At 36.3% G+C, this 5830-nt stretch overlaps 1 non-coding gene across 1 annotated transcript; it reads right to left on the bottom strand.

The window, feature by feature from the left end:
- Window positions 1–5240: 5240 nt before the first annotated feature.
- LOC148549177 (small nucleolar RNA R71) lies at window positions 5241–5348 on the bottom strand. Its single transcript, XR_015898195.1, has one exon. It is a non-coding gene; the product is annotated as a small nucleolar RNA R71 (small nucleolar RNA).
- Window positions 5349–5830: the final 482 nt, after the last annotated feature.

Raw genomic sequence — 5830 nt, 5'->3', positions numbered from 1 at the left:
CTGTTCAAGAAGTCCCTAAGCTGGCGCCCAGGCTAGCCTAGACTCTATACTCACCTAGTCCCTCTAAACTGCTAAACTGAGGGAAAGTACATTCTAAGTCTTCAAAACTCAAGCCAGGTTGAACGTCATCAAAAGGCGAAAAATCGTCTACTACTCCTCTGCACGATCATACGTCGTCAAAGAGCGTCTCTCTAGTACTTCATTGAGTGTCCACAGAACAGCAACATCGTATGGAGGACTTAGGCTAAAGTTTGTAGATAAGCGGGGTGCAGACGTTGGCTGGTCTCACAGTATATACCTATAAACAGAGAGCGAGATTCACCCTAGACTCAGAAGACTACCTAGAGCGGAATCCTCTTTACGAACGGTCGTCAGCAAACTACGGAATGGTACTCATGCTTCCATCTGAAGGGGGAAGGGAGAGAGAAGGGATAAGAACTGGGGAGTTTTTAGTAGGGCCGGGGTTGTTAGTTAAATTCATTAATTCTATGTTGTTTGGCAGACAAATAACAGAATATAGAGAAGCAGTAAATAGAAGACAGATAAATAGAGAAAATAGAGAAAATAGAAAACAGATCACAAACAAAAGAATACAAGAAAGTAAAACACAGACATAGAGAACAGAATAGAAACAAGGAAAGCATACATTCATACAACAATCATAACAGAGGAAATGCACAACCAAGTATGATGCATGTCTGTCCTATGCAGGCCACGAGCTCACGTATCGGTTTACACCCTGCAGCCTGACATTACCCAGGAACTAGTCCTAGATATGGCTTATTCTCTGTAGGTGAACTTCGGCCTACAGAAATAGCACTCCTGTAAGTGAACTTTGGCTTACAAGAATAGTATAAACATATCACAACAACTTTATCTATGTGAACTTTGGCCTACAGAAATAGCACCTCTGTAAGTGAACTTCGGCTTATAGAAATGGCGCCCATGTAAGTGAACTTCGGCTTACAGGAATCACAACTCTCTATAGGTGAACTTCGGCCTACAGGAGCAACACCCTGAGATACACAATTGATATTCAATTTAGGTGAACTTGGGCCTACAGGACCTCTACGGCCATGATAAGGGGATAATTTATACGCTTTTTGGCATTGTTTTTACATAGTTTTTAGTATGATTTAGTTAGTTTTTAGTATATTTTTATTAGTTTTTAATTAAAAATCACATTTCTGGACTTTACTATGAGTTTGTGTGTTTTTCTGTGATTTCAGGTAATTTCTAGCTGAAATTGAGGGACTTGAGCAAAAATCAGATTCAGAGGCTGAAGAAGGACTACAGATGCTGTTGGATTCTGACCTCCCTGCACTCAAAGTGGATTTTCTGGATCTACAGAAGTCCAAATGGCGCACTCTCAATTGTGTTGGAAATTAGACATCCAGGTATTTCCAGCAATATATAATAGTCCAAACTTTTCCCGACTTTAGACGACGCAAACTAGCGTTCAACGCCAGCTCTCTACCCTATTCTGGAGTTAAACACCAGAAACAGGTTGCAAAGCAGAGTTAAATGCCAGAAACAGGTTACAAATTGGTGTTCAACTCCAAGGAAGACCTCTACACATGAAAGCTTCAATGCTCAGCCCAAGCACACACCAAGTGGGCCCCGGAAGTAGATTTCTGCATCATTTACTCATTTCTGTAAACCCTAGTAACTAATTTAGTATAAATAGAACTTTTTACTATTGTATTTACATCATCTTTTGATCATCTTTGGATTATCTTCTGATCCTTTGATCACGTTTTGGAGGCTGGCCTCTCGGCCATGCCTAGACCTTGTTCTTATGTATTTTCAACGGTAGAGTTTCTATACACCATAGATTAAGGTGTGGAGCTCTGTTGTTCCTCATGAATTAATACAAAGTACTATTGTTTTTCTATTCAACTCAAGCCTATTTCTTATCTAAGATATACACTTGTTCTTTAACCTGAGGAAGATGATGATCCGTGACACTCATCATCATTCTCACCTATGAACGCATGCCTGACAACCACGTCCGTTCTACTTGCAATAGCTTAAGTGCGTATCTCTTAGCCTCCTGGTTCATGACGCATGGTTGCCTCGCCTGACAACCGAGCCTTCCATTCCATGAGATCAGAGTCTTCATGGTATTGGCTAGAATTATTGGCGGCCATTCTTGAGATCCGGAAAGTCTAAACCTTGTCTGTGGTATTCCGAGTAGGATCCGGGAAGGGATGGCTGTGACGAGCTTCAAACTCGCGAGTGCTGGGCGTAGTGACAGACTCAAAAGGATTACGGAATCCTATTCCAGTATGATCGAGAACCGACAGATGAATAGTCGTGCGGTGACAGCGCATTTTGGACCATTTTCACTGAAAGGATGGGATGTAGCCATTGACGACGGTGATGCCCTACATAAGCTTGCCATGGAAAGGAGTAGGAATGATTGGATAAAGACAGCAGGAAAGCAGAGGTTCAGGAGGAACAAAAGCATCTCTATACGCGTATCTGAAACTCTCACCAATGAATTACATAAGTATCTCTATCCTATTTTATATTTTAATTATATTTTAATTATCAATTCACCATAACCATTTGAATCCGCCTGACTGAGATTTACAAGGTGACCATAGCTTGCTTCAAGCCGACAATCTCCGTGGGATCGACCCTTACTCACGTAAGGTTTATTACTTGGACGATCCAGTGCACTTGCTAGTTTGTTGTGCAAAGTTGTGACAAAGAACTAAGATTATGAACGTGCGTATTAAGTTTTCAGCGCCATTACCAAGGAATGAACCGTCACGATTTTTGCGCACCAAGTTTTTGGCGCCGTTGCCGGGGATTGTTCGAGTTTGGACAACTGACGGTTCATCTTGTTGCTCAGATTAGGTAAATTTTATTTTAATTTTAAGCTTTTTGTTCTTATTATTTTTATTTTTTTCGAAAAAATTTTCAAAAAAAATATATTTTTTTAAAAAAAGCAAATTATTCTATGGCTTCAAAATTTTGAAGATGAATTCTAGAGTTTCAAGATAGCATGTTGAAGCCTGGCTGGCTGTAAAGCCATGTCTAAATTCTTTTGGACTGAGGCTTCCACTCATCAGCATAGAAGCAAGTTGAATGAAGTATCAGCTGTTGTATGTCTGATTTGTATCTGCTAAAGCTTGGCTAGCCATTGGCCATGTCTAGTGTTTTGGACCGGAGCTTTCACTGAAAGCTTGGCTGGCTAGTGAGCCATGTCTAATTCCTGGACCGAAGCTTTAGACTAACATTGCATGATTCCTGGAATTCTCATTAAGAATTTTGAAATCCTTATTTTTCTTTTTCCAAATAATTTTCGAAAAAAATCCAAAAAAATTTTAATAAAATCATAAAAACCAAAAATAATTTTGTGTTTCTTGTTTGTGTATAGTGTCAATTCTTAAGTTTGGTGTCAATTGCATGCTTTTACAATTTTCTCTAATTTTCAAAAATTCATCATATGTTCTTCATGATCTTCAAATTTTTCTTGATGAATTTCCTTGTTTGATCTTTGCATTTTCTTGTTTTGTGTCTTTTCTTGTTTTTCATATGCATTCTTGAATTATTAGTGTCTAGAGAATAAAAATTTTTAAGTTTGGTGTCTTGCATATTTTTCTTTTCTTAAATATTTTCAAAAATAAGTCTTGATGTTCATCTTGATCTTCAAAGTGTTCTTGGTGTTCATCTTGACATTCAAAGTGTTCTTGCATGCATTAGTTATTTTGATTCATAATTTTTATGTTTTGTTTCAATTTAGTGTTTTTCTTTCTCATCATTAAAAATTCAAAAAATCAAAAAAATATCTTTCCCTTTTTCACTCATAATTTTCGAAAATTTGAGTTAACTTTTTCAAAACTTTTTAAAATTTAGTTGTTTCTTATAAGTCAAGTCAAATTTTCTATTTAAAAATTCTATCTTTTTCAAATCTTTTCTAAAAAAATCAAATCTTTTTCATTTTTATTTTATGATTTTCGAAAATTTCAAATTTATTTTCAAAATCTTTTTCTTATTTTGTTTCATAATTTCAAAATCTCTACTAACAATTAATGTGATTGATTCAAAAATTTTAAGTTTGTTACGTGCCTAGTAAAAAAGGTTCAATCTTTAAATTTTAAAATCATATCTTTTTGTTTCTTGTTAGTCAAGTAACCAACTTTAATTTTCAAAATCAAATCTTTTTAAATTTCTTTTTCAAATCTTTTTCAAAATAAATGTCAATCACATCTTTTTCAAAATTAATTTCAAAATCTTTCATAACTTCTCACTCTTTCAAATTTGATTTTCAAATCTTTTTCAATTAACCACTTAACTTTTTGTTTGATTTTAAAAGTTTACTATTTCAATCATATCTTTTTTAAAACCACCTAACTACTTTTCTCTCTCCTAATTTTCGAAAATCACCTCCCTCTTTTTCAAAAATCTTTTTAATTAATTAATTGTTTCTTCTAACTTTTTCGAATACTAATTAATAAATAAAATAAAAACAAAAATATTTTTCTTCTTTTTTTCTTCTTCTAATTTTCGAATTTCTCTCCCCCTCATCTCTTTCTAATTATTTTATCTATCTACTAACACTTCTCTTCTTCTTAAAAATTCGAACCCTCTCCCTCTTTCTGTGTTCGAATTCTTTTTCTTCTTTTCTACTCACATAAAGGAACATCCCTACTGTGGCAAAGAGGATCCCTATTATTTTCTGTTCCCTTCTTTTTCATATGAGCAGGAGCAAGGACAAGAACATTCTTGTTAAAGCTGATCCGGAACCTGAAAGGACTCTGAAGAGGAAGCTAAGAGAAGCTAAAACACAACACTCTGAAGAGGACTTTACTGAAATTTTCGAAAAAGAAGGAGACATGGCCGAAAATAATAACAATGCAAGGAAGATGCTTGGTGACTTTACTGCACCAAATTCCAATTTATATGGAAGAAGCATCTCAATCCCTGCCATTGGAGCAAACAATTTTGAGCTAAAGCCTCAATTAGTTTCTCTGATGCAACAGAACTGCAAGTTTTATGGACTTCCATCAGAAGATCCTTTTCAGTTCTTAACTGAATTCTTGCAGATCTATGATACTGTTAAGACCAATGGGGTTGATTCCGAGGTCTACAGGCTGATGCTTTTCCCGTTTGCTGTAAGAGACAGAGCTAGAATATGGTTGGATTCTCAACCTAAAGATAGTCTGAACTCTTGGGATAAGGTGGTCATGGCTTTCTTAGCCAAGTTCTTTCCTCCTCAAAAGCTTAGTAAGCTTAGAGTGGATGTTCAAACCTTCAGACAGAAAGAAGGTGAATCCCTCTATGAAGCTTGGGAGAGATACAAGCAACTGACCAAAAAGTATCCTTCTGACATGCTTTTAGAATGGACCATCCTGGATATATTCTATGATGGTCTGTCTGAATTATCTAAGATGTCATTGGACCATTCTGCATGTGGATCCATTCACCTAAAGAAAACGCCTACAGAAGCTCAGGAACTCATTGACATGGTTGCAAATAACTAGTTCATGTACACTTCTGAAAGGAATCCTGTGAGTAATGGGACGCCTCAGAGGAAGGGAGTTCTTGAAATTGATGCTCTGAATGCCATATTGGCTCAGAACAAAATATTGACTCAGCAAGTCAATATGATTTCTCAGAGTCCAAATGGATTGAAGAAATCATCCAACAGTACTATAGAGGCATCTTCCGAAGAAGAAGCTTATGATCCTGAGAACCCTGCAATAGCAGAGGTGAATTACATGGGTGAACCCTATGGAAATACCTATAATCCCTCATGGAGAAATCATCCAAATTTCTCATGGAAGGATCAACAAAAGCCTCAACAAGGCTTTAATAA

This window comes from Arachis ipaensis, chromosome B8, assembly GCF_059453495.1.
Source record: "Arachis ipaensis isolate K30076 ecotype BB chromosome B8, ASM5945349v1, whole genome shotgun sequence".
NCBI lineage: Eukaryota > Viridiplantae > Streptophyta > Magnoliopsida > Fabales > Fabaceae > Arachis > Arachis ipaensis.
This window is presented reverse-complemented; position numbering and strand designations above follow the sequence as displayed.